This window comes from Rhinolophus ferrumequinum, chromosome 17 (assembly GCF_004115265.2).
Source record: "Rhinolophus ferrumequinum isolate MPI-CBG mRhiFer1 chromosome 17, mRhiFer1_v1.p, whole genome shotgun sequence".
NCBI classification, from domain to species: Eukaryota; Metazoa; Chordata; class Mammalia; order Chiroptera; family Rhinolophidae; genus Rhinolophus; species Rhinolophus ferrumequinum.
Window position 1 is genome coordinate 24627154 of NC_046300.1, and position 24483 is coordinate 24651636.

General features: G+C 42.7%; 1 protein-coding gene across 20 annotated transcripts in view; it reads left to right on the top strand.

Moving 5' to 3' along the window:
* Nucleotides 1–24483, top strand: part of THRB (thyroid hormone receptor beta) — a 335981-nt gene that overhangs the window by 221573 nt on the left and 89925 nt on the right. Inside the window, exon 1 of one of the 20 annotated variants that reach the window (XM_033132166.1) lies at nucleotides 10224–10421. The exons of the other annotated variants lie outside the window; for them this stretch is intronic. The gene's annotated coding sequence lies outside the window, so the exon portion shown is untranslated. Of the gene's footprint in view, nucleotides 1–10223; nucleotides 10422–24483 lie in introns of those variants that run through there. 20 annotated transcript variants of the gene reach the window in all.

Below are 24483 nucleotides of genomic sequence, written 5' to 3' on the forward strand. Positions count from 1 at the left end.
AAAGAGGCGAGTGACGAGGAGGGAGGAACGGGGAGAATCGCTGGAACAATGTCCCTGAGTAGGAGGGCTAGGGGTCCAGTACACACGTAAGAGGCTGACCTCTGGTAGGACTACGGCCACATCACCTATTGCAGAGGTTCTCGATGTGTGGTCCCAGACAGTAGCATCGGTCCAGATGCTGAGGCGGTGTAGATGTGGGAAATTCTCTCTGCTTGCATCTGATTTCTCAGGGAACTAGGAAGGAAGGACATGAAGCTGAGAGTGAGTATTGGGGAGAAGCCGTTGGGGATTTGAGAAGACAAGAAAGGTTATCTAGGAGAATGGGAGAGTGAGAGATCTAGAGAATATAGTGTGAGTGCCTGGAAACATTAAGTGCTCACCTGAGGTTGACATGTCTACACTGACGCAGTCCATTTCATTGTGTGTTTTTCTCCCGCCAAGTCCAGTTGGAGTTAACAAGGTAAAAGAGAAATGCAGTGGAGGAATAAATGAATTAAATGATTAATACGTTATGAATACGAGCTTTGTAGGTAAACATTGCTTTCCAGCATGGAAATTATACATTTCCTGAAGACCCACTTACTTTTTATTCTTAAGGTTCAAAGTCCAGCCTGGAGGCCTGACCTGTTTGCTTCTTGGTAAAAGAGTCATGTCTGCAATTTTGCCACCATCGTGCAGTTCATGAGTCCTAGGTGCTACATATGGCAAGAACTGCCCGGCTAGTCAGATGGCAAATTAGAGCAAAAGTGTGCATCCAGAGAGCCCAGAAACAACTGTTTCTTCATTTCCTCCCATGTCCACCATATTTTCCTTTGGGGACAAAACCATTATTTAAACAAAAACTTGGCAGTCAGAAAAGACCGCATATTATATGATTCTATTTATGTGAAATGTCCAAAATAGGCAGATCTATGGAGAAGAAAATAGATTACTGGTTGATTGGGGGAGGAGAGAATGGACTGAGAGAGGGGAGTGATAGCTAAAGCGTATGGAGTTTCTTTTTGAGATGATGAAAATGTTCTAAAGTTGACTATTGCAGTTGACATGGCGATGATTACATTTATCTATGAATATACTGTAATCTATTGATTTGTATACTTTGTATGGGTAAATGGGAGGGTATGTGAATTATATCACAAGGCTGTTTAAAAAATCTTGCATACCCATACGTTTAATTACGTATTTGTATAGAAGAACATCAAGGACTTATTAATGAAAATAAACCAAATCATTTTAACCTATAATTGAATTCTTTTACACCTATCTTTAAATAGACGCACTTACTTGAAATGCTGAGAACTCTCTGCTATATGTAAAAAACAAAACAACAACAAAAAGTTTCTAGTCTCTGATATGAAAAATAACTTGCAGGAGTTAAGCTATTTTTTTTTCTTTTCAAAATACAAAAAAAAAAAAAAAAAAAAAAAAGGAAAGTAAGAAGGAAAGCCAATTCCAGTTCTGTAGTGCTTTGTTGTGAAAAACTTGGACTAAAAGCTGCTGTTAATTCTACTTTTCAAAGCTAGATCCTCTCTGACCCATCAAAACAAATGCTCCCAGGAGTCTTAAGGTGATATGTTCCTCTTTTGTCAAAGTGGCAGAGGCTGCTAAGAACAAATGCATTTCTGCTTCCATCAGCTACATGACTGAGCACTAATAGTGTCCTTTGTTTCACTGTTGCATTAACTTGTTTGCTCTAGCTTAGGGAAGCACACTCCTTTTCATACCATCATTGAAAGGTGCAACTTGTCCCTCTTTTAAAACATGCTGGCACTTACTTAACCTCGTGTTCCTGGTAATTTAAGTGACGCCTCCATTGTTCGTCTTGGCCGATTTGTCTTTGTGTAGAAGGAGTCCCAAGACCACATTGTCTTGTCTTCCAGCATCCGAAAATAAATTCTGAAGGTGACTGATCATTCACCCTCTATTCCTGATAGATATTTATGGAAGGGTTATTGGATACGCATTGAGCAGCATGGGCCTTTGCAGTCAGAGCATGAAGGAAGAAGCATCAAGAGGCCAAGTGAGCTTTTCAGCCAGTGGCTCTGTGACCTTGGGCAAGCCATTGAATTTTCCATTTCCATATCTAAAAATAAGGAGCCGGATCCAGCAATCTCTGGGGTTCTTTCTGACTCTAACCTCTAGAAAAGGCATTGAACTGCTGAGAGGTGAAGAACTGGGGCCCTGGAGTAAGAGTGACCTGGTTAGAATTCTGGGTTTGCTACTTACTAGTAACCTCATTCTAATTCTTCAGCCTCTCTATGCCTCAGTTACTTCCCGTCAAAAAAGAGAATAAGAATCATACCTACTGTCCAGGTACAGCCTGTACGGTACTGATCACGGCGCTTGTGATGGAGTAATAGCAATTGGTATTGAAGGGAATGATGTGTCTGTACTCAACAAAAAAGCTAAAGAGATGACCCTGCACACGCTTTTAGTCTAGCTGGGGAGCAAAGCTAGCGTATGTGAGATTATTAACCATCTAGTGCAAAGCAACAGTCCAGGAAAGGGTTAGACAACTACACACATGAGAGCTGAAGTTTCAGGCAGCTTAGTTCAGGGCTGGGACTGTTGGTTGGGAGAAAACGTAAGCTGAAGCTCGACTTGTTTGTTTGTTTCTTTCCTTCCTCCCCTCTGGCTCTCCCAAGTTTATTTTGGTTTTGAAACCAGGCCCACCCAGGGGAGCTAACCAAGCAACAGACCCTTCAGCCTTTTCCTGTCTCCCAGCCTCAGACTGGCGGGACCCTCCCACCCCGTTGGCTCTCAGGCGTCGCCTGCATTGCTGGGTGCCCTTTTTAAGTTTCCCACCTTCCCCCAAATGATTTCTAGGCCCCCGTCTTGGTGCCTCGTCCTGCTTCCTAGCACGCTGCCTTTCACCTTCTTTTCCTCCCTCTCTGCTCTGTTCAAAGGAACACCTCTCCAACCCTGTGGTAAATAAATTAATACAAAGAAAGGGTTTTGATTTATTACACCAATTGGATGTTAAAAAGCTACAGAAGTGGTTCTTCCAGCAGTCAGTTTCTTGTCGGCGCACTCCCTGGATTGGAAGTGCTGCTCTGGGTTTGCCAAACCACAGAACTGAGCTCCTAACTGGAGGAGTTCTCCGAGCTGAAACGGCACACAGCTGGGCTCTGCTGTCGTTCTCCAGGCTTCATCATGACTTCGGCAGATTGCCCCATGTGTGTAGACCAGTGTATATTCACTTACTTTGAGAGTGTGTTTCATGCATTATATAATTCATTGCATGTAAATTGTGGAAAATGCTTCACGCGTGGGGCCAATTAAGAATATCCCCCAATTAAAGAAACTGGAGTATCCCACTATGTAGATTCACAGCAAACCACAGCCGGAGGACCAAATGCAGCCCACTGCCTATTTTCATGAAGTTTTACTGGGCTGTACTTATGCATTCATGCATTGTCTATGGCTGCTTTCATACAGGATGATGGAATCATTGCAAAATAGACTATATGGCCCCCAAAGCCTGAAATATTTACTATCTGGCCCTGCGCAGATAAAGTGTGCCAATCCCTATTCAGATGTAGAAACATCAGATATGATAGGTTCATTGCGTATAGCCATATAATTTATCTAGATTTCTTCTTTCCTATGAAGCACGTATTTTTCTATAGATCTTATAAAGCTCCATTTCATTTTTAAATTAAGACTAGAAATATTAATAGAAAAATCTTGATAAGCTAAGAGAGTATTTCTATGAATGTTGAGGCCATTCATAGACGTTTAAGACTGGAAAGAGTAGCGTCTAATCTGACCTCATCATTTCACAAGTTGAAGAAACTGGGAACTAAAGATGGAAGTACCCAGAGTCACAAGACAAGTCACGGCTGTCGTGATCGATAACCCAGGGCTCCTAATTTCCTGCGCAGGGCTTTTGCCAGCCCTTTAAAAAAAATGTCACTGAACAGCCCTGATTGGTGCTGCTATGAATTCAGATGACCAGGCTGAAGTGGGCCATCAACATTGCCCTGAAGTCTTACTAAGAGTCTCTGTTCAGTATACTCTCACTTTCTGTAATAACTGTTTCAGACTTCTTAACCTTTCATAAACCTCTGACCTCCCCTTCTCCTCCCTTACTCTCATCAGATAACCTCACTTCCTGCTTTAGAGAAAATGAAACCTATCCCACAGGAACTCTAATCTTCCTGACACCAAACGTGAACCCATCTATATCTGTGCCCATCGTCCTTTCTCCTCCCTTCCAGTGGGAGAGTTGTCCCTTCTCTGGATGGGATCCCTTCCCAGGAATTTTTTTAATATCAAGTTCTCTCTCTCTCTCTCTCTCTCTCTCACCAGTTTTTAAACATGTTCACTTCTCCTATTTTTTTAAAAAGCCTATCATCCAAACATCTGCAACTAACTCCCAATTATTTCTTCTCCCCTTCACAGCCAAACTTTCCTAAAGTGTCCTCAGTGTGTACCATCTCTGTGTCCTCATCTCCCAGTTTTCTTCAGTATAATCTGTCTGGCTTCCGGTCTCCTCTCACCAACCAGATAACACTTGTTGAGGTCATTGATGATCTTCGTGTTATTAAATCCAGTGAACGTTTTCCAGAGCTCATCTTATTTGACCTCTCAACACCATTTGATACCACTGATCACTCTCTCCCTCTTGACATGATATTCCCTTAGATTCCAAACGCTCCAGGATTACTTTGTACCTCACAGGCTCTCTTGCTAGCTCACTTGCTGCTCAGCTTCCCTTATTAGCTCACCTTTCCTCCTGACTTTTCCATGTTAGAGCTCCTCAAATGTTGGTTTCAGGGACTCCTCTTCCTGCTTTATTTGCAATCCTAGAGCAATCTCATCTCCAATACCTCCAGTTACTATTTATCTATATGCAAATGCAGACCTCCTCTGACTGAACACAAATGGCCACAGTGATTTTTGAAAGGCAAATCTAATTGTTTCTACTTCCTTAAGAGTCTTCACCAATTCTAACTTATGATAAGTATAGCATCCTGTCTCTGGGCTGAATGGCCCTGCCTGGACAACCTCCTGTCTGCCTTCCAGCCTCACCTTACCTTCTGCTCCCTACCCTCACTTCTCTGCCTGCACCAGCCTTCTACCACCCTCATGAATCTGGCTTCCCCCCCCCCCCCCATAGAATGAGCCTACGCACATTCTAGCCCTATGCTTGGGGTGGTCCTTCTCTCCCTTTCAACTTGGTTATCTCCTACTCATCCTTTGATTACATCACAGGCCCCATGTCTAGGAATCTCATCCCACTCATCACCTGTACTAAGAAGACTTCCCTGCCTAAGTCAAATCCTGCTTTTTAGTCTTTCCCTTATAACACTTAACATAGCTATAATTTTACTTTGAATTTCATAATTCACTTGATTATGAATTCACTTGATTATTAAAGTGGTTAAAGTCTTCTCCCAAAAGGCAGTAAACTCCAAAAGGACAGATACTATAGATTATTTTTGTTTTATACTGTGTGCCTAGCAGTTATTGGCCAGTAGTAGGTACTCAATAAATATTTCATGAAAGAATAGATAAAGGGAAAGAAGGAGGGAGGTAGAAAAGGAGTGAGGGAGGGAGGGATAAGTGGGATGGTGGAAAGACAGGTGGACAGACAGACAGTTATGACATATTTGATCTAAAACATTGTGCTTTCGTGTAACAGCTGTATGCGTTGTCAGAAGGATAGTAGATTGGGGGATGGTGTTATCACTTTGGGAGGGATATAAATGATAAATGTCTAACTATTACAAAACATTGTGTTGTACAACTGAAATTAATAAAAATAAATTAATTTTTAAAAATTGAAATGAAAAAAATAAAAAAATAAAATATTGTGCTTTCGCATAGGTACTGGATTGACAGCTTGAATACTGTGCAGATTTTCCATTTACTAAGAGCAAGGGAAGCATAAGCATTTGACAACAGTGGGGTTGTTGAAGTAGATATTTTTTTTTTAACTTATATTTATTTTAAGTGTGTTTTTCCAGAACCCATCAGCTCCAAGTCAAGTAGTTGTTTCAATCTAGTTGTGGAGGCCACAGCTCACAGTGGCCCATGCAGGGATCGAACCGGCAACCTTGTTGTTAAGACCACTGAGCTCTAACCAACTGAGCTAACCGGCCGCCCCGAAGTCGGTATCTTGATGGACAGCTCCATGCCACTGTTAATACTCTTCCCAGGGACACTATTTTTATGAGAATATAATAATAATGACAAGTGCAGTTTGTCTTTCTTAACTACCACAGATATTTCTAAAATGCAAACTTGTGGCTTCTGATTCATACATGTTAGGGAGGAAAATCCAAGCTGTCACAGGCTCGTAAATAGCTCTGCGTTCTTCCTCACTGTGATTCTACTGACTAATGTCATTAGCTGACCACAGAAACTAAGCCATTGGTCGTAGGAAAATAAAAATGGTGTATGTGCCTGTTGTGTTTGGCACAAAGCCTTTGTTTGGGCAGATATGTATGCCAAGGATCCCTAGAATAAACTGCATCATAGCATTCAATCAGGTCCAAGGAACTGAGCCCTTAAAAAAACAAAACAGCAACAACAACCAACACACACCCTAGAGCAATTAATTGAATCCAATGGATTGAACGTTTTACTAATTGCCAACAAGGCTAGGACAATTGTGTCGACTCTAAGACAATTGTGTCTACTCTTGCACATTTAAGTGCAATCTTCTTCAACAGTTATTTTAGAAGGAAGGATATTTCTTCTAGCGATACTGCCCTTTCTCTAAATATTTGCAACTCTGTTGGGATTGCCTTCAAGGCCAAGAGTATGTCATTAAACACATCCTCCGCCTTCATTTGGTCCAAACAAGATTTAAGTCCAAAATGATATAGATTTTCTTATGTGGAAAGAAAAAAAAAAAGAGAGAAGAAGAAGAAAGAAAAAGGCTCTAAAGAGCCACCTCGTTTTCAGTGAGGAGTTACATAAATGTTCGAAGAAATGGAAAATGTGCATAGCTTCATCAGATGACAGGGCTTACAAATTCCGATGTGTTTGTTTTAAAACTCAATCTCATTTCTTTAGAGATTTGAACTGGCCACCCCCTCCCCCCGCACCCAGCCCAGCCTTGACCAGCAAAATTTGTGTTATTTGACCCACATGGTGGTTTTATTTAAAAATTGAGTCAAGATTCTAAAATCAGGAGATTTCAAGTACATACTTGGATTTCTCGTGTCCTCTGGGAAATCCGAAGACCTGGCAAAATTGTTCCCACAACCCCGCATGACAGTCCCCTCCTGGAATCCTGTACCTGTCGCCTTCTTTTTAAAGGAAACAGGCTGGCGTCCGTCACTGCCATTATCAACTATCCTGACCTCACTATGTCTGATTGGACACCCTCCCCTTTTTGATGTTTGTTGTTCTGTGTGATATTTGTTTAATAACCTGTGCCATCTCCCTCTAGATTGAAAGCTTATGAGGACAGGGATGTTTTTTCCTGTATTTATCCACTGCTATGTCCCGTGCACTGAGGCATACTCGTTCCTGTAAGGTGAACGGATGTCTAGCCCCTGCGGGCAGCTAAGTTGACAAGCCTTGCTCTAGAGTCATACTGAGTAGGAGAGAAGACCAATTTTTACCTTTCTATAGATCAAGAACATTTTCTACCATCTATACTTTTCATTTTCTTTTTTATATTATTTTATGCCACTATCACAACATTTTTACATGTAGTCTTTACAATGATTTTGTAAAGTGTGTACTGTTCCTGAGCTTTCCCTCAAATTTTCTACCTTTTATATTGTATTCACTATATTGTACTGTGTTCATTTCTTTCTTTGGAACAGATACTAAATTCTGTACATGGTTAACAATGTAAAATGTATTTAAAAGTCTGCCGTAAAAAGTCTCTCTCCAACCCCCATCCTTAACCATGAGGTTCCCCGCTCATAGGCCAGCAGTGTTGTTAGTTTCCTGTATGCCCATCCATAGATATTCTCTGCATACACATTTACATATTCCTCTTTCTCTTTGTTTTCATAGTTGTCACATGCCATGTACACTTTGCTTTTCTCACTTAACAATAGTTCTTAAAGATTGTTTTATGTAAACTCATAAAGAGTTTCATCATTGTTTTTTTCACTTGCACATAGCATTCCATTGGGGGGACGGCCGGATCTTTTATTTACCTAGTCCCTACGGATAGGCATTGACGTTTTACCTGTCTCCTTTTACAGGTGTTCAAGATACAGGTGTTATAGGTGTTGAAGAAGTGAGATTGTGGGTAGTTTCTATATTTTGTGCTATAGTAAGAAAGTCTTCCCTATTTTAAAGCAAGGATTCTCTCATAGTTCCTTCTAGGATGTTCATTTGTTACACTTAAATATTTCATCCACTTGGTATTTAACCAAGTTATAAGGTGTAAAGTATGCGTTATGGATTCAACTTTCGCTTTTTTCCTACATGGTTTACTGTTTGTTCTATCTCCTTGAATTGAATAAGCCAGTTTTTATCATATTCTCAATTTCCATACATATTGAAATTTATTTCTGAATGTCTGTCCTGCACCATTGATCTATCTATTCATGCACCAACACTGCACTGCTTTAATCATTACGACATTATACTATATTTTAATATCTGATAGGGTTAACTCCCTCTCATTACTTTTCTTTTTCAAACTTTTCCATATATTTATTTTTCTTTTTTCTATTTTTCTTTCCATATATTATTTTCTTTTTTCATATGTTTCATATTATGTCAAGAAAATATTTGTTTAGTCTTCCTTAAAAAATCGTCAAAAACAAGCAGTGAATATTATCACAAGCCATTTTAACATCCTTCAAGATCAAATTCTTTTGCTCAGTGGACTCATTACTATAATTAGCAATTTTAGTGTTCCTCATATTGACCTATCCTTGTTTTCCAGGAAATATTTCCATTTTGTCGGGTATATTGTCCTTTTAATTTTTCCCAAGGGTTATTTATGATATTTTATTCAAGATTTTTTTTTGCACCAATATAAATAAGTGCTCTGGGAAAATTTCTTTCTTATGCTGTCTTATTCATATTTTGGGTATCATAATTATGCTGGTTTCACAAAAGTCATTGAGAATGTTACCTCCTTCTTTGTGCTTTAGTAGATACTTGATAATAGTTGTGAATGAATGAATGAATGAATGAAGTAACAAAATACGGAATATGTGGTGCAGACCAGGGAAATAGCATTTGTGCTGTCTCCCGTCCAAACGTGCCACTCCTTACAGGGCAGACTGTTATGTTCCAGATTCCTTCAAACATTTTCATTGACTCACCCTAAGACCCAGCTCATGATACTAAGCACTCCTCCTGAACGTACGCACGTTTCTTATTTACTTGACGATCCCAAATGACAAGGCTTAACAGACATACCAGAGATGGCAGCCTGGAGCTCTGGCCATTGTCTAGTTTCTGAGTCAGAGGTAAGCAGCCCCTGAAGGAGAGATTCAGTCCCGAAGCAGAAAAGACAAGTTGTCCTTGTGATGAAGCCAGGTCACACCCCTCTTAGAGCCGAGTTCCTCATTTTGTCATGTGAAAATATTAGAGATCACATGTTGGTTAAAAATAATAATTATTTTAAAATATGTGGAAGTTTGTTGTGGGGAGAGGGGAGGAAAGACCAGAAAGAATATGTCAAAATATCAGTGGTTAACTCTAGGACAGGTTGTAATTTTTTTCTTGTATATTTTCTGTGTTTGCAAACATTTCCATGTGAATAGGTGTAATTTTTATGCTAAAAAATAATTATAGAAAATTTGACCCTTTGAATCCTTCTAGTCTACTACCCTTCAGTTTGGAGTCATAATTACTCACACATGCTCAGTGCTTGGCTAGAAGTAATAACTTCTGACACTTAGCAGAAGCAGGTTTGAACTCAGGCAGTGCTGTTGTTTCTGGTGCTGCACTGTTGTTAAGAATTGATATGTGCTGCAAGCATGCCACCAGCATGCAACAGTCAGGGTCCAGGCAGGAAAACAAAATGACACTAGGTAATTCAAACAGAAGGATTTATTTTAGTACCAGGAACTGATTGTCACATGGGTGTTGGAGCGCCCAAAGATTTAGTAAAGAAGAAGTAGCTGTCACCCTTACAGATGGGGTTACTAGGATCCAGGAGTTGGGACAGGCAGTCCTATGGAGCTGGCACGCCAAGCACAAAGAGAGGGGGCCAGCCAGTTAGTGCTAGAACCTCTGAGAGATGCAAAGAGGCAGGAGACTCCAACCAACAGCCTCTGCTGGCAGATGTTCCCAGGGGCATGAAAAGAGAGGGAAGGAAGAAATGCTTTTTTCCCTTCTCACCTTTTAGTCTCCTGTTCGTGCCTCCTGTTGGAAGAATCAAATAGAAAGCCCTATGACATGGGACTCTAGGACAGAGTTTGCAAGGTTCCATCCCCAGGATCACGGAGCGCAGAATAGCAGGGTGGATTTGGAGCCGATGTGCAGTAAGTGACAATCTGGCACTGAGCTTTTGGGTTGGAAAGTCTGTGGTTTTGTAAGTGACAGCCAGCCAGCTTTATCCATTGTACTATTCTGAATCTTGCCTTTGAACAACTACCAATGTCCTCAATTTCCAAATATCTCTTGGCTTTTCAAGAAAAGCAACCTTTCCTTTATTAGGGGAGTATTCATTGATAATCCCTTTATAAACCTTTCTGGCTGTATCAATGTAAGATTGAGCCTGGGTAGCATGTGAGGGGTCGGGACTCAAGGGAAGTTTATTTTCACACCCTCATCCCCAGTTGGTAAACTTGTAAGGTTTATTCTCATGAACTCAATTGCAAAATAATAGGAAGAATATCCTCAATCAAATGGATCAGCAATTATTAATAGAACTTCTCCTTTTCTGGACAACTAGGTAACTTTTACTGAACTCAGTAAATGTTTCATCTCTAACAAGAAATTTTTTGCCTGCTACTTAGGTTAATATATTTCTCACTAATAGTGGGCTGGGCGTGTGAGAGAGTTCCAATTCATCAAAACTGAACTTTTCAAATAATTTGTGTCAACCTGACCAAACCCTGTGTTCTATACATTAAAATTTCCGTTGCCTGATACTCTGAGCTAGAAATTTCCTATAGGTGCAACTTGTTGGTTAGATTTGTCTCATGAAGATCATGACATCAATAGTTAGTTGTCAGGACCTTCCATTCAGAAAAGATTTAAGATCAGATTCTTCAAGAACAAGCTTAGGAGTCAGGAGGCATGATTTTTAATCCTGATTTTTCCATATACCAGTGTTTATCTTTAGACATTTTGACATCTGAGCCTCAGTGTCCTCATTTGTAAAAGAGATTTTTAAAAATGAGGTTGTGAGCCTCAGGTGAAATCATCGATGTAAAGAGGCATTACAAATGCACGTAGCTGTTCTTATTCTTGCAAGAAGCAGTCAAGTGTAGTGGTTTAGAGCAAAAAGTCTGGATTCGTGAGACCGGGGTTCAATTCCTGGCTCTCCCGCTTAAAAATCTCATACCTCTTCACTTTAGGTCTCCCAACTGTAAAGGAGAAACTGTAAATAAAGGAGGTGGTATATGAGGACACTTAGGAGAGTGGTGAACCTATATGAAGCACTCAAAAATTGTTAGATGCTGTTACTGTTATTTTCTTCCTTATTATCATTATCATCCTTTTTAGGGAACTGGATACACATGTGTAAGATGTATGGTGTTAACATGTTAACAAATATCTTTTCTCTCTACTCAACTTCATTGAACACACAAAAAGAAACTCTTTAGATTTGTTGTAGATTTTACTACAAAGCCGAGGGCCATGTTTGATCTAGTTGGTCTTTTCCTTGGAGCTAAGAAGAGATGGCTCCCTGCACACATTTATTTCATGGGGGATCCTCATTATTTCTCTGGTGTTTTAGAAACTGGATGATCTCCCTTTCTTTGGAAATCTTTGTTTTCAGAGCAGATGAATTTGTTTTTCCTGAAAATTACATGATTCACTTTTATCTAGGGCAGGTAAAATCAGTAAGACAAGTTGATGACCAAGGCCCACTGTCTTCCCTTTTTATATAAGACAATGGGTTATGCAAGTGAGTCTTGTTTTAAAATAAATTTTTTATGACTCTGGAGATGTACAACTGAAGTGTTTCAAATCACATCCATAAAAACTATCATTTTGGGACCAAAACTATATTCTTTGAAGGAAGTGCATGTTGTGAAAAATACTGATTTAAACGTTCTCTCACTGAGAAAACATTAGTTGAAGTCCCAACAGAGGCCACACAAATAGTTCCCCTTAATTGTTGCAACACTGCTTGAAAGAGTCAGTTTTACAAAGGCTGCTGTCCCCAGTGAATGGGTTATCCTCTTTATTAAATCTCTTTTGCACAGTATCCTGCTAGAGGATGGAAATACGCTTTCCTAACGTTACCAATTATTTTGTAAAAAAAAAAAAATTGTTGTACCCTGACAAATAGCATGTCTGATGCTGTGCCCTTTTTATAAACTACAGCTATGCATGAAGTAAATCAAATTCTCAACAGATAGCAGTGACACTTGGTGAACACTCCACTCCTTTACCCACTTGCTACCCCATCTCAGCTACCCCATGAAGAGAACACATGCCAGCTCTTCTCTCACTGTGCAACAAAATGACTGAATTCTCCAGAATCCACATAACAATAACAACTTACGTTTATTGAGCACTTACTACGCACAAGGCACTGTCCTGAGCACTTTTCTTGTATGAACTCATTAAGTCTTTATAATCTCTCTGTAAGGGACATACTTATTCTTTTAGGACAAATGTACAGACGATATTAAAACAAACTGATGTAGATATTCTGCCCAAGCGTCCAGATTGCATGGTCAGAATGATTGCAGCCCAGTCACCTACATTTCGTACGACCCACATTCTGAAAGACCCTCAGTTCACAGCTGGTCTTGACCGGGAAGACTGGCGTGACCCCTGTGCTGAGATGGCGTGATGATTTGCAGAGCATCTGTGTTTTGCAGAGTTGCTGTATTTGTAGTGATTCTTCCCCTCCTCCACACTGCCATGGCCCTCTGCACCTCTGACAGAGTACCAAATACAACCTCCTCTAATTAGAAGTTTTTGCGTGTGTTCCATCATCTCTACCAGGTGCTTGCCAGGGGGGAGGGAGGAGATCTTAGTGCCCATCACAGCACCCACCTGAGTGACATGCACATGGTGGGTGGGAAGCAGAATGGCTCAGCAGTTGAGCACACTGGGTTGGCATTCTAACTCCTCCTCTCACCAGCTGGAGGACAAAGGGCAAGTTTCTCTGTCCCCCTCACCTTGTTTCATCAATGAGCAGCAAACACCTCTGAGTGTCTCTTCCTTCCAATGGTCTGGTTATCAGTGACATAGTGTCCTCCTGTGTCCTCCTCATAGCGACAGGCCCCAACACTCTTTCTATATCACAGCGTTGCTCATATCTGAGGGATTCCCTAGTGGGAATGTTGAAACCAGGGCTCTTGGTAGCCCCCTGACCTTCATTCAGCCAAAGCCTCTGTGTTCAGGCAAACCTATGGCAAGACTGCGCAGAGAAATGGGCAGAAGCGCAGAAGGGAGGCGTTCCCCCTTCACAGCCTAACAGGGTGTGTGGCTGAGCTCCCAGGGGAGGGAGAATGGTCCTCATTGGGTTGTTGCTGTCCATCATGTTCCATACGTGTTACTAGCCAACCACAACATCAGACAGTTGCAGGAAGCTTCACTGGGCAGCTAGCCAAGCAGCGTCTTAGTTCATGGTTCAGACAAATTAAACTCTGTGATGTGTGGGACAGTAGGTCATCAGTAGATGGCTGATGTCAGCACAGCTAGAGTTTTTCTTGGCGTTATACATTCAGAAGGGTCAAATCTATACAAAGCGTGGACTCACCGAAAGTGGCTGCCTGCTTTCCAAAACTGCTAGTCCTGAAAAAGACCAGACTCTCAGGAGGTGTGGAAGTTACTAAGGGAAAGCCATATAGTCCAAATAAGTTACTCTTTAGTTAGGCCTTGATCATAAATTTTAAGTTACATTTCTTTATTCACTAATAGATCTTTCTGGCAGCAAAGAAGACCTAAAGAAGGCACTCTTGCCTCCAATTCCAAACCCAAGCCAGAGAAAATTCACATACCTGATAAGAAATAATAGCCTGTTTCTTTTTCAGCTTTAGATTTAGCACTCTATGTGATGCTTCAGTTAAATGTACATTTCTAAAGTTTTACTGAGACATCATTTACATAACAAAGTTCATGCACTGAAGTACACAATTGAGTGGATTTGGTATATTTACAGAGTTGTGCAGCTATCACCATAATCTCATTTTGGGACAGTTTCATCACCCCCAAAAGAACTCTATACCCATTAGCAGTCACTCCCTGTTCCTGTACCTATCTGCCTCCCACCCCCTCCCTACTGCCCAGCCCTGGATAACTACTAATTCACTTGGTCTCTGCAAGGGAGATTTATTTTTTTTTAATCTAGACATTGCCCGGCAATACCAGGCATGTCATATAATTAGAAGCAAATGATCAGTGTTTCCTCAAAATCTGTTGTTTTTTGAAAAATACATTTTCTACATGCATCATTGAGCCTTCCTTCCTCCATTCAGCGCCTATCTTTCACCACGACCTATAGAGGTGACCATCATTCTTCATTTAACAAGCATTCACTGTAGCCTGCTGTGTGGCACACACGGTCTGAGTTCTCGAGGTAGTCCGTGAACAACGCAGACCCCGACCTCAAGGAGCTGACCCCTAGCAGTGGGAGACAAAGCAATAGGCCGCAATCGCAATAGCAAAACCAGAAGTAGACTGTGCACGGTGTGAGAAGGTGCTCCACACTGTGGGAACGAGAGAGTGAAGCAGGCTAAGGGATACTGGGGAAGCCGGTGCAGGGATAGGCAGGTCCAGCAGGGACGGGGGTGGGCAAGGTGCGCACCCCTGAGAAGTGAAGGTTTGCAAGACTTAGTGGCGGGGAGAAAGGGACCCGAGCAGATATCCGGGGATGAGCATTTCAGGAGCAACCCCAGGACAAAGGCCATCTGGTGGCGGCCCAGAGGACACGTTCGAGGAACAAGATGGAGGCTGGTGAAGCTGAACTGGGGAAAGAAGCAGGAAACCACGACAGAAAGGCCAGCGGGGCAGATCATGGGGACCGTAGCGGGGTTTTGGACAGCGGCTGCCACGGGCTGAATTATATCCTCAAAGGACCGCTCTCACTGCCGTGTAGAAAAGAGATCAGAAGGGAGCAAGAGCAGAATAGGGAGACATCCCAGGTACTATCTTAGAGGCCACATTAGGGCAGTGGTTCTCCACCTTGGCTGCACGTCTCAATCACCTGGGCAGCTTTACAAGACGGAGGCCTGAGCTACAAAACACGAGTTGGTTTGGGTGCAGCCTGGGCACTGAGACTTTGCAAAGCTGCCCAGGTGATTCATTGTGCAGCTCAGGTTGACCATTAGAAATTTAGGAGCACTCAGCAGTCCCACAAGTTTGACTTTGCAGCTGGGAAACAAAACCCCACAGCTGGCCCTGGTGGCCGACTGGCAAAGCTTATTGGCAAGGCTGTTTCAAGACGACCAGCGATCTCACTGCTATTGCAAAACCAGAATTGGCATTGCAGACAGTATGCCAACTGGGATGGGGATGGATGGAGCCCCCCTGGACCAACAGATCTTGAGGTGCTCAATCCCATTGTTTGGCTGAATTCAAACATGAGCCTCTGAATGTGAGAGCAGGCTTTCTCCCTGCACCTGGCAGAGGGCTGGTTGTACTATGTCAGGGCAGAATAGAAGGATAAGGCCTTGTACTTCAGGAAGTGGGAATGCGATTCACTCAAACAAGCGTTTTTTAGGGAATTGTAGTTACAATGTGCCAGGCATTGTGCAAGGAGCTGCCAATAAAAAAAGATAAGGTCTAACCATCCTTGCCCCAGTGAAATGGCTCAAAGTGAACGCCGTATAATATTTCAAAATGTGTTATTTGTGGGAAGGCTTTAAATAAGCCAAAAGGGAGGGGAGGACCCCTCGGTTGCATATCTGAGCTGTTGGCATTTCTAATTCCGAGTGATGAATAGAACATTATTGTGTTCCATGGGCACAAGTACAGCAGGAAAAAAGATGCTTGGAGCCGTGAGCCGAACATGAATCAGCAATCTCATTCTATTGTTCGGAAAATAATCACGATGCTGGGAGTATGGAATTTAAGAATCATGCAGAAAAGCCCTTCCCCCCAGCAGGAAACAGACATTGGCTAAAACATCACATCTTGGTTTTGGCTTCCTGGGCTCAAAAGAATGTAAAAAACTTGGAAAGGACTTAAGGAAAGCTGATTTGTAAATATGGAAAATACAAGCCATAAGAAGAGAGCTGATTTAGACGCAGCCTCTCAGAAGTGGCACACTGAGGGAGTGTTTATTCACTCCCCTGGAGCAGGACGTAGAGCTGCCCTCGCTTCGGTAACTAACAAGGGTTTCTTGAGTGTCTGCTATGTGCTGATGGCTGGGCCAGCTGGTGGGGAGAGGAAGGTCAAAGGTCCCTACCTTTGGAAGACCTTTTAATCTGTGACAATGAGCGGGGAAGTGCAGAGACGGGATAAAGCAGTCGTTCCCAAAGCCCAGTATGCATCATGGCCATGACCTGGAGGACTGATTAACACAGACTGCTGTGCCTCACCTGCAGAGTTTCTGACTCAGTGGGTCTGGGGTGCGCCTGGGCATCTGCATTTCTAAAGAGTTCCCAGGTGCGGCTGATGCTACTGATCTGGGGACCACACTTGGAGAACCCTGCCCTGAGAAAATAAGGGCATGAGATAGGAGAGGAAAATGAGTGTGGGTTGCGTACAGAGAGTGAGTGCAAATGACCTGCTGGTACTCTAACAGGTACCACTTTTAAAATGTGTTGTCCAGTGCGTAGCTAATGGTTTTTAATTAGCAATGTACTTTGAATTAAACCACACTGGCCATGACTTTGCCACCACCCAAGGAGGGGTGGCAAAAGACAGGAAAGAAAGGTCTCTGCAGGTCTGTGGAAGTCAAACAGGCCATAATACAGCAAGGATGTGTCCAGTGAATCCAAACCCGTGAGCACGCATATAGACTCATCGCAGCAGGTGAATGGCATCAGGGGTAGGAGGGTGACCATAGGGTGGCCTATCCCCACACTCAGGCTCAGACTAAAGTGCTTCTCTCATGAGCAGTTCTCAACAGAGTCAGCCGAAAAGCCTCTTCCAGGTGCACATGCCTGTGCCCAGTCCTGAAGATGCTGAGCAAGTCTCCTCTGCTGATTCTGCCGTGAGACCCCTCCTTCAGATTAAGGACCTTAATCTCAACATCCATGACTGTGCCCCAAACTTGTAAGATAGCAAAGTGCAAAGCCAACCTCTTCGAAAATGTAAAACTACTGAACATATCGTGTCTCGTCACTTTATTACGGTAGGACTTGAGCGTCTCAAAGTCACGGGTGCCGCCTTAAAGTGGAAGTGTCCTTCAGAGAAGGAAACTCTTCACCAACAGAGCTGGATGCCTTGGGAAGTGCCTTTTCACTGGTAGCGTTCAGAGAAGGCTGACATGCTGGTCAGGGATGGAGAATTAGGCATACCTGCTTAGCATCCAATGTAACCTACCAACATGGCGCGTCAGCTCCTCTAACATGGCCCAAATGCTAGGCTGGTGGCTCCCAACATAGGATTCCTAGAAATTATAGTCAGATCACTTGGGAACTTGGTAGAAATACAGACTCTCAGACCCACTTTCCCCCACTCCACTCTGGCTAAATCAGAAACTCTGGGGGTGGAGCAGAGCATTCTGTTTTAACAAGCCCTCCAGGAGCTTGTCAAAGTTTGAGAACTAGTAGTTTAGTTGGTATGTAATTTCATGGATGCATATAAGTAGGAAACAGAACAGGATGGAAAAGCAGGCAGCCTGCCATTTATAAATCTATTCATACAAATATTCTGGCATGTGTAACATCTCGTGCTCTTTTGTCAGCTTGTCACCTAAGAAATTAGTATCAGGCCAACTTCTCAGCTACCTTTGGCATCCCTGTAAATCCCCGGTGATAACCTGACTTATTGCACCCCCTTCTTTGACAATGCAAGGGCTGTGTTCTTTTCCTGCTTAGAGACTTCATCACGACCTCCCCATATGATAGGGGCACAGGAAGCTGAATGATGGTCAGGTCTTACTTATTCAAAAGACTGGCTTATATCCTGCAAAGGCCCCTCTGTGTCTTATTGTCCTATTCTCTGCTCCACAATAGTAAGCCAGGCTGACTCACTGAGCTATAGGAAGCTGAAAAGTCAAATTATGTGGCCATGGTCTCATAAAGAGTGAGAGGTGAAACAAGATCATGTAAACCATACCCTTGAACTTTTCACTGCTTCCCAAAACTGTTACAGGCATGGTTCCCAAACTCCGTACCAAGGCACCATGGGGGTGCCTCAGCAAACCTATAGGAATACAATGGAATGTCTTTAATTTTTTTGGGGGAAACTCAGCAACAACTGATGCCACACAAATACTACTACTACTTAATAAATAGAACATTTAAGTATTTCTTTTGACCTGGGGTCACTGCAAAAAAAAATTACTGAAATACTAAGGGTGCCATGAACTGACAAAGTTGGGACTCTCTATCTTCTAAAATCACAGACCCCAGGGCGAAGTATATTTTTACTGTACACTTTCTGGTTAGAATCCTGATGTGAGCCAGCATACTTAAGGAGATACACATTCTAAATTTAACTTAAATGTCAGGGGAGAAAACTGTAAGAAAATTGTAACTACATGAATCTTTTAGGGGGTTCTTTTCTTTTTTACCTTCCTACATAAATCTTTTCTTTTCCTTCCTACATAAATCTACCCTTCTCAGCTCCCTGACTGAACCCTGAACTGTGTTTCCTATGATTTTTTTAAAATAACAACTTAAATTGTCATTTAGTGCCCCAGTCCTTTCTTCATAACTTATAACAGATTAATTCTTTAAAATTGAGCTAATAATTGCTCTGGTGCATTCCTGAAAATCCCCTTTAAAACACTATTGAAAGACAGAATCCAGATTCTGTATGTGCTGTATAGTATGTACATGACACCTCCCAGGAAACCGTAGAAATTGGCCAATGAAGTCAGCCACGGGGACCATCATCAAGCAGTATCAGACAAGAAACCAGTGAAGGGAAAATGGAATCTGTGTAAAGTTTATGAAGTATATTTCTGTAGGAACTTTGTAATGTAGTCCCCCTCCCTCACCCACCACTTGGCATTTAAGCAGTAGTAAACAATTATATTTATCAGGAGAATTTTTTTTTTCATCTTTAAGGAATTTTAGGGACAAAGTAGTCTTGATAACACCTCCTTAGGGAGGTTGTTCTTTTTATCCCGGGTTTAAAACTTTGCAAGGAGTTTACTGCAGATTCCAGATGCAGCAAAGCACTAGCTCAGTCTGGGCGATATCATCTCTCTGGGATGTCGATAGCTCTGTCAAGTGGTCAAGAAATAGCATCTTTCCTTACGAAGCTGTCCAAGGTTGGGGGCAGGTGGCTGTTTGTTTTTTGTTGCTGTTGTCATCTTATTCATCACCAAACACTTTTAAGAAATTAATAATAAATTATTTGCTCTATTCCTAATATTTTATTTTCACATTCTCATTTGTTGTTTTTCATGCCCGTGTCTCAGTGAGTCACCTAACCATAATTATGTATTCAGGCATCTGGTGGTTCTGAGTTGTACCCTCATTCCTCAGGAGTTATTTAACTCCCTGACATAATGAATGCGTTTCCAGTCCCTTCACACACACACACACACACACACACACACACACACACACACACACACACACACACTTTCTTTGGCACAGGAAAGCTACCCTACTCTCCACCAGGTGTCAGTAGAGTCAGTTTTAACCGCTTGCTTTGGCCAGCGGGGCACCTGTTGAAGTCGTTTCTCCTGCTGTGTTAAAACATTTCCTCAAACCACCGGTCTGATGCTTCAAAAGAAACTAGCTTCCATTTCTTAGAAACTTTCCTCAGAGATGAAAGTCCACCCATAGAGAAAGATAGTCCGTGCAGAGAGCTATGAGAAAAATGCACAATAAACATAGCAGGCCGTCAAGTTGGTTGGTTTTTTTAGAGTTGGCCTCATAAAATTTTACTGGTTGTTTTTTTCTTGATGTTTCTATCACTACCTTATGTGGCTAGAAATTACTCCAAGTTTTAGTCAATGTGACAATAAATTAAAAAGTAGCACATGGTTTTAGATTCAAATGGGGGGTATTTGATTGTTTTAAAGCCCACTCTGACCCCCCACAAAAGCCCCACTCCCAGCACTACTGATCTAGTCCTCAAAGCAGAAACAGAATTTTACTCACCCAGTAGCCCCAGAACCTAGCACACGATGACGAAAGAATTCTACCATGTGTCAAGTACACTTATCCTATTCAATTTTATACCTTCCTTTTGGGGGTGGATGACCTTATATCCACTTTGGGAAGCCAACCCTGGCCTCTTAACATCCCCTGTGTCATTCTGTTGGTAAGTGGCCTGGCATATACCCTTTCCATGCCATGGTGACTTTATCTGGGAAAGAGAAAGGAAAAGAGAAGGGAAGAGGGAGAGAAGGGGACAATGATTTGGCCTAGACATAGATTAAAATGGAAGAGTAGAGATGAGCCCCAGAATGAGATTGTTGAACTTGAATTAAAAGGGGTGGGTGAGTTGGAAAGAAAGATTAATCATTTTGCCAAGAGCAAAATAATGAGCCGCAGCAAATTAAGCTCAAATTCAACCACAGATCCTGGTTGTCTTGTCTCACTCCCTGAAGGCAAAACACTTACCGTGACTGCCGAAAATCTGAAATGAAAATTACAGCTTTGCCATTCACTAGTCATTTGCTGGTGTTTCTTCTGTGGGCCCTAGTTTCCCAGCATACCCAGCAGAGGAATTCCAACCATGCCTTCTGCGCTAAGAGGTGATCCGCTAGGACTAACACCTTGGGCCACAGCAAAGGCGGAGCTACTGCTATTGTCCCACATTTTTATCAACTCAGAGTCTTATGTGCCTTTTTAACCAGCCCCATCCCTAGTCTAACTGTGCTGGCTTTTAATTTTTTTCTTACTATTCTTTTATGCTACACTCCCAAATAGGGTAGTTTTATGGAAACTTTTCCAGTTTAATGGAAAAGGTGGATCATAGCGTGGTATGATTTGAACACACCTTGCCTCTGTTCTCTTCTATTTGAGTTCTAAAGTTTTTACTATCATCAGACATTCAACCATTATAGATTCACTTCATTGGATCCTAGATTTACTATTAAAATGCAAAGACCTCAGAGAAGAACAACTCAGGCTGTATTTAGGATGCTACAGAATTGGGTACAAATTCATCTGTGTACCCAACCTTCCTTGCCCCTCATAACAAATTTAAATGAACCTGACCGGTAACCTTGAAAGGGAAAAATATTCACAAAAGGTAAAATTTGGTCTGGAAAGAGGAGAGAGAAGCAATTTCATTTCCATTTTACCTCGGTAATGGCGGGGTCTAGGGAAGTGGGCTTCTGTGCTACCGTGTTTCCCCGAAAATAAGACCTCACTGGAAGATAAGCCCTCGCATGATTTTTCAGGATGACATCCCGTGAACAGAAGCCCTAATGCGTCTTTTGGACCAAAATTAATATAAGACCCACTCTTATTTTCGGGGAAACACGGTAGTATGAATTTTTAAATCACCTCCGGGCACCTCAAGGTGGAGGCCATATAATAGCTCCAATTTTCCACACCTTGATGGTGATGAGGCCTGGCCATGAGATGAGTAGATCATAATAATAGTGACTATAGTAATGAAGAAATTTCCCAGTAACTTACACCGGGGTCCTACTTTTAAATTTCCAAATATTTTCAAATTCCCTTGGTCCTTATCATAACCTGAAGGGTGGGAGCTGTGATGTCACTTTACAAATGAGGCTCAGAGAATTAAGGAACCTGTCCAAGATGGTCGAGCCGCTGAGTTGAGACTCAAAACCATCCGGAACGACTCCCAGTCCAGGAGTCTTTCCTCCATCCCTGGGATTGAACTTGTTCTTAAAAATGTTTCCTGAATGTCAGGATGAAAAGTTTGATGGAAATGGGCTCTTCCTTCTGAGGGGAAGGGAATAGAAGAGAAACTCCAAGAGGAAGAGGAGTGCTTTTCAAAGTGGAGACCAGAGGCAGCAAGTAGAGATCCACAGCACCACTGCCCTCCTAGGGTGGGGTGCAGCCCACACTGAGAGGGCAGCCATTTGCCTTCACCCAGCTGTGTTTCCAGATGCCACAGACAGAGCAGTGGCAAGGCCAAAGTGGGGACAGGATGAGGCCATAAACTCACCAGTGCCCAGTGCCCCACAATACCCAATAAACTTTGTAAAAACAGTTGCTGTGTGAACACAATTTCAAGACACATCCCAAAGCTATGCTCCCCACCCGCCATGACTTCTAAAATCCTATTTAGAAGTATAGAGAGTCTACGTTTGCTCAATGCCAGGTAAGAGGATGGGTCTGTCCTCTGAGAGCCTTCCCAGTGTTCATGGTCTCAGCTTAGAGTCTATAATAGCCTAACACTTGAGTATCTGACCCTTTCAATTGAACCAAGAGATTTGCCTATGAGAGTTACCCCCACTGCACCCCACCCCCCAGCCCACGCATGGCTTCTTTGGGCTGCCCACGAAGCAAACACCTGCTAAAGTGTTAACAGATCAACCCTGTATATCTGTCTGTTCTGGTGCATCAGGCCACATGATGCTCTGGTACCCTTTCTACTGAGAGAACCAAAGAGAAGCAAACTAAGGAAGGTGGCCTTAAAAGGACCACAAACGTCTTCTTCAGAAAAAGTAGAGGGAGAGACGTGAGGGGGATGCAGTGTTTCATTTTATTTGGGTGCCGATTGTATAAGCGATGACTCACTGCGTCCATATGAAAAGACTTCTCAAGGGGTCATTTTTATAGGTGTCCCTTCAATGTCATAGTTTATATTGGGGAAAAAGGAAACACGTGGGTACGAAGGGCTTGCAATTGAGGCAAGGGCACTGGAGCGTTTACAAGATGGAGTTAGGGGTGTTCTCTCTGGCCTTAGTCTAGCTTTGTGATCTTGAACACTAAGACAGGAAAACAGTAATGCTCCCATGCAGAGGTGCCACCAAAGGGTTAGCCTCCTAGGGAGACCTCCCCCACACTGTGGCAGAGTTATCTTTCTCAAGTAGGGTCCATGGCTCCCCATTGCCCACAGCAGAAAGTCCAAATTTTATAGCAAACCTTTCAAGACCCTTCACCATCTAGCCCCCACCTGCATTTGCAGCTTCATTCTTGACCACTTCCTGCCCCTGCCCCACCCCAAATCATATACTCTGTGCCAAGGTGCTGTCCCTTTTGCTCTTCTGTTGTTTATGAGCCTCACCTTTCATCCCTGAGAAAGGCTCAGCACTGATTTTGTCAGCACCATCCCCTTGGCTCCCGGGAATCTGTGGCTTGTATTTTTAGCTGCTCCTTGCCAAGAAGCTCTGCCTTCTCAGACAGCTTGTAAAATGGATTGTAAATCCTTCGAGAGCTGAGCGCCTCTGGTCTTAACCTATTTGTATCCCTGGTGTTTATCCCAGTATTAAATGCTCATAGCACATTCATTACTGTCTTTCTACCTCCTACTAAATGTCACTTGAGTCCCTCACCCTCTCACCACCTCCACTGCCACCTCTGGAGTTCTAGTCACCTTCATCTCTCCCTCAGACCTGCCATAGCCCCTTGACTGGTCTGCTTTCACTCAGCAGCCACTGCAAAGCTTTAAAAACTCAGATCATGTGGCTGGCTCCCTGGCGCGATGAAATCCCCTGCATGATTTAAATGAGTTGCCCAGTTTTTCTGGAGAAGGCTTGTTTCTTGCAGAGTAGCCCATGTGCCCCAGGAGCACAGTGGTGAGAATAAAGCATTAAATCATGATGCAGAGAGAAGCCTGTTGAAAAGAAGAACCTTTGAGTCCAGGGTCATCTCCACTAAGAAGCCTTTCTAGGTAGCCCTAGGTAGAAATTCTCCTTCCTTTGTGTCCCAGGCTGTTCTGAAGAGACACTGAAGGGGAGGCCTGTATACATTTTTGCATTTACTTATTTTTTTTAGTGTGATTCTCTCCTGTTAGATTGGAAGCCCCCTGTGGACAGGCTGGAGTGTTGTCTCCAGACAGAGCGTGGGGCAGTGTTGGAACGGAGTAGGTCCTCAATCCAGGCCTTTTTACTGACCACCCAAATAAAGGAATGACTCATGTAAAAGGAATATTCTCCACTTCAGTGGCACTTGCCTTGGAGACCAAACTGAATGTCCTTCTCCCCATCTATTGGTCTTGAAATTTTGAAGCTCTTAAAGGGCCGGTATGGAGACCCTCACTGGATCTAGCTGAAGACTTCTCTGTCCAGGGAGCAACGAGACCTGTTTTAATGAGTGACATGCAGACCTGGGACTCGCCCTTCCTGGACAGAGAGCTGATTGCCCAGCCTTCATTAGCACAGCTCCCCAGTTCAATTTCCCCAGTTCTGACCTG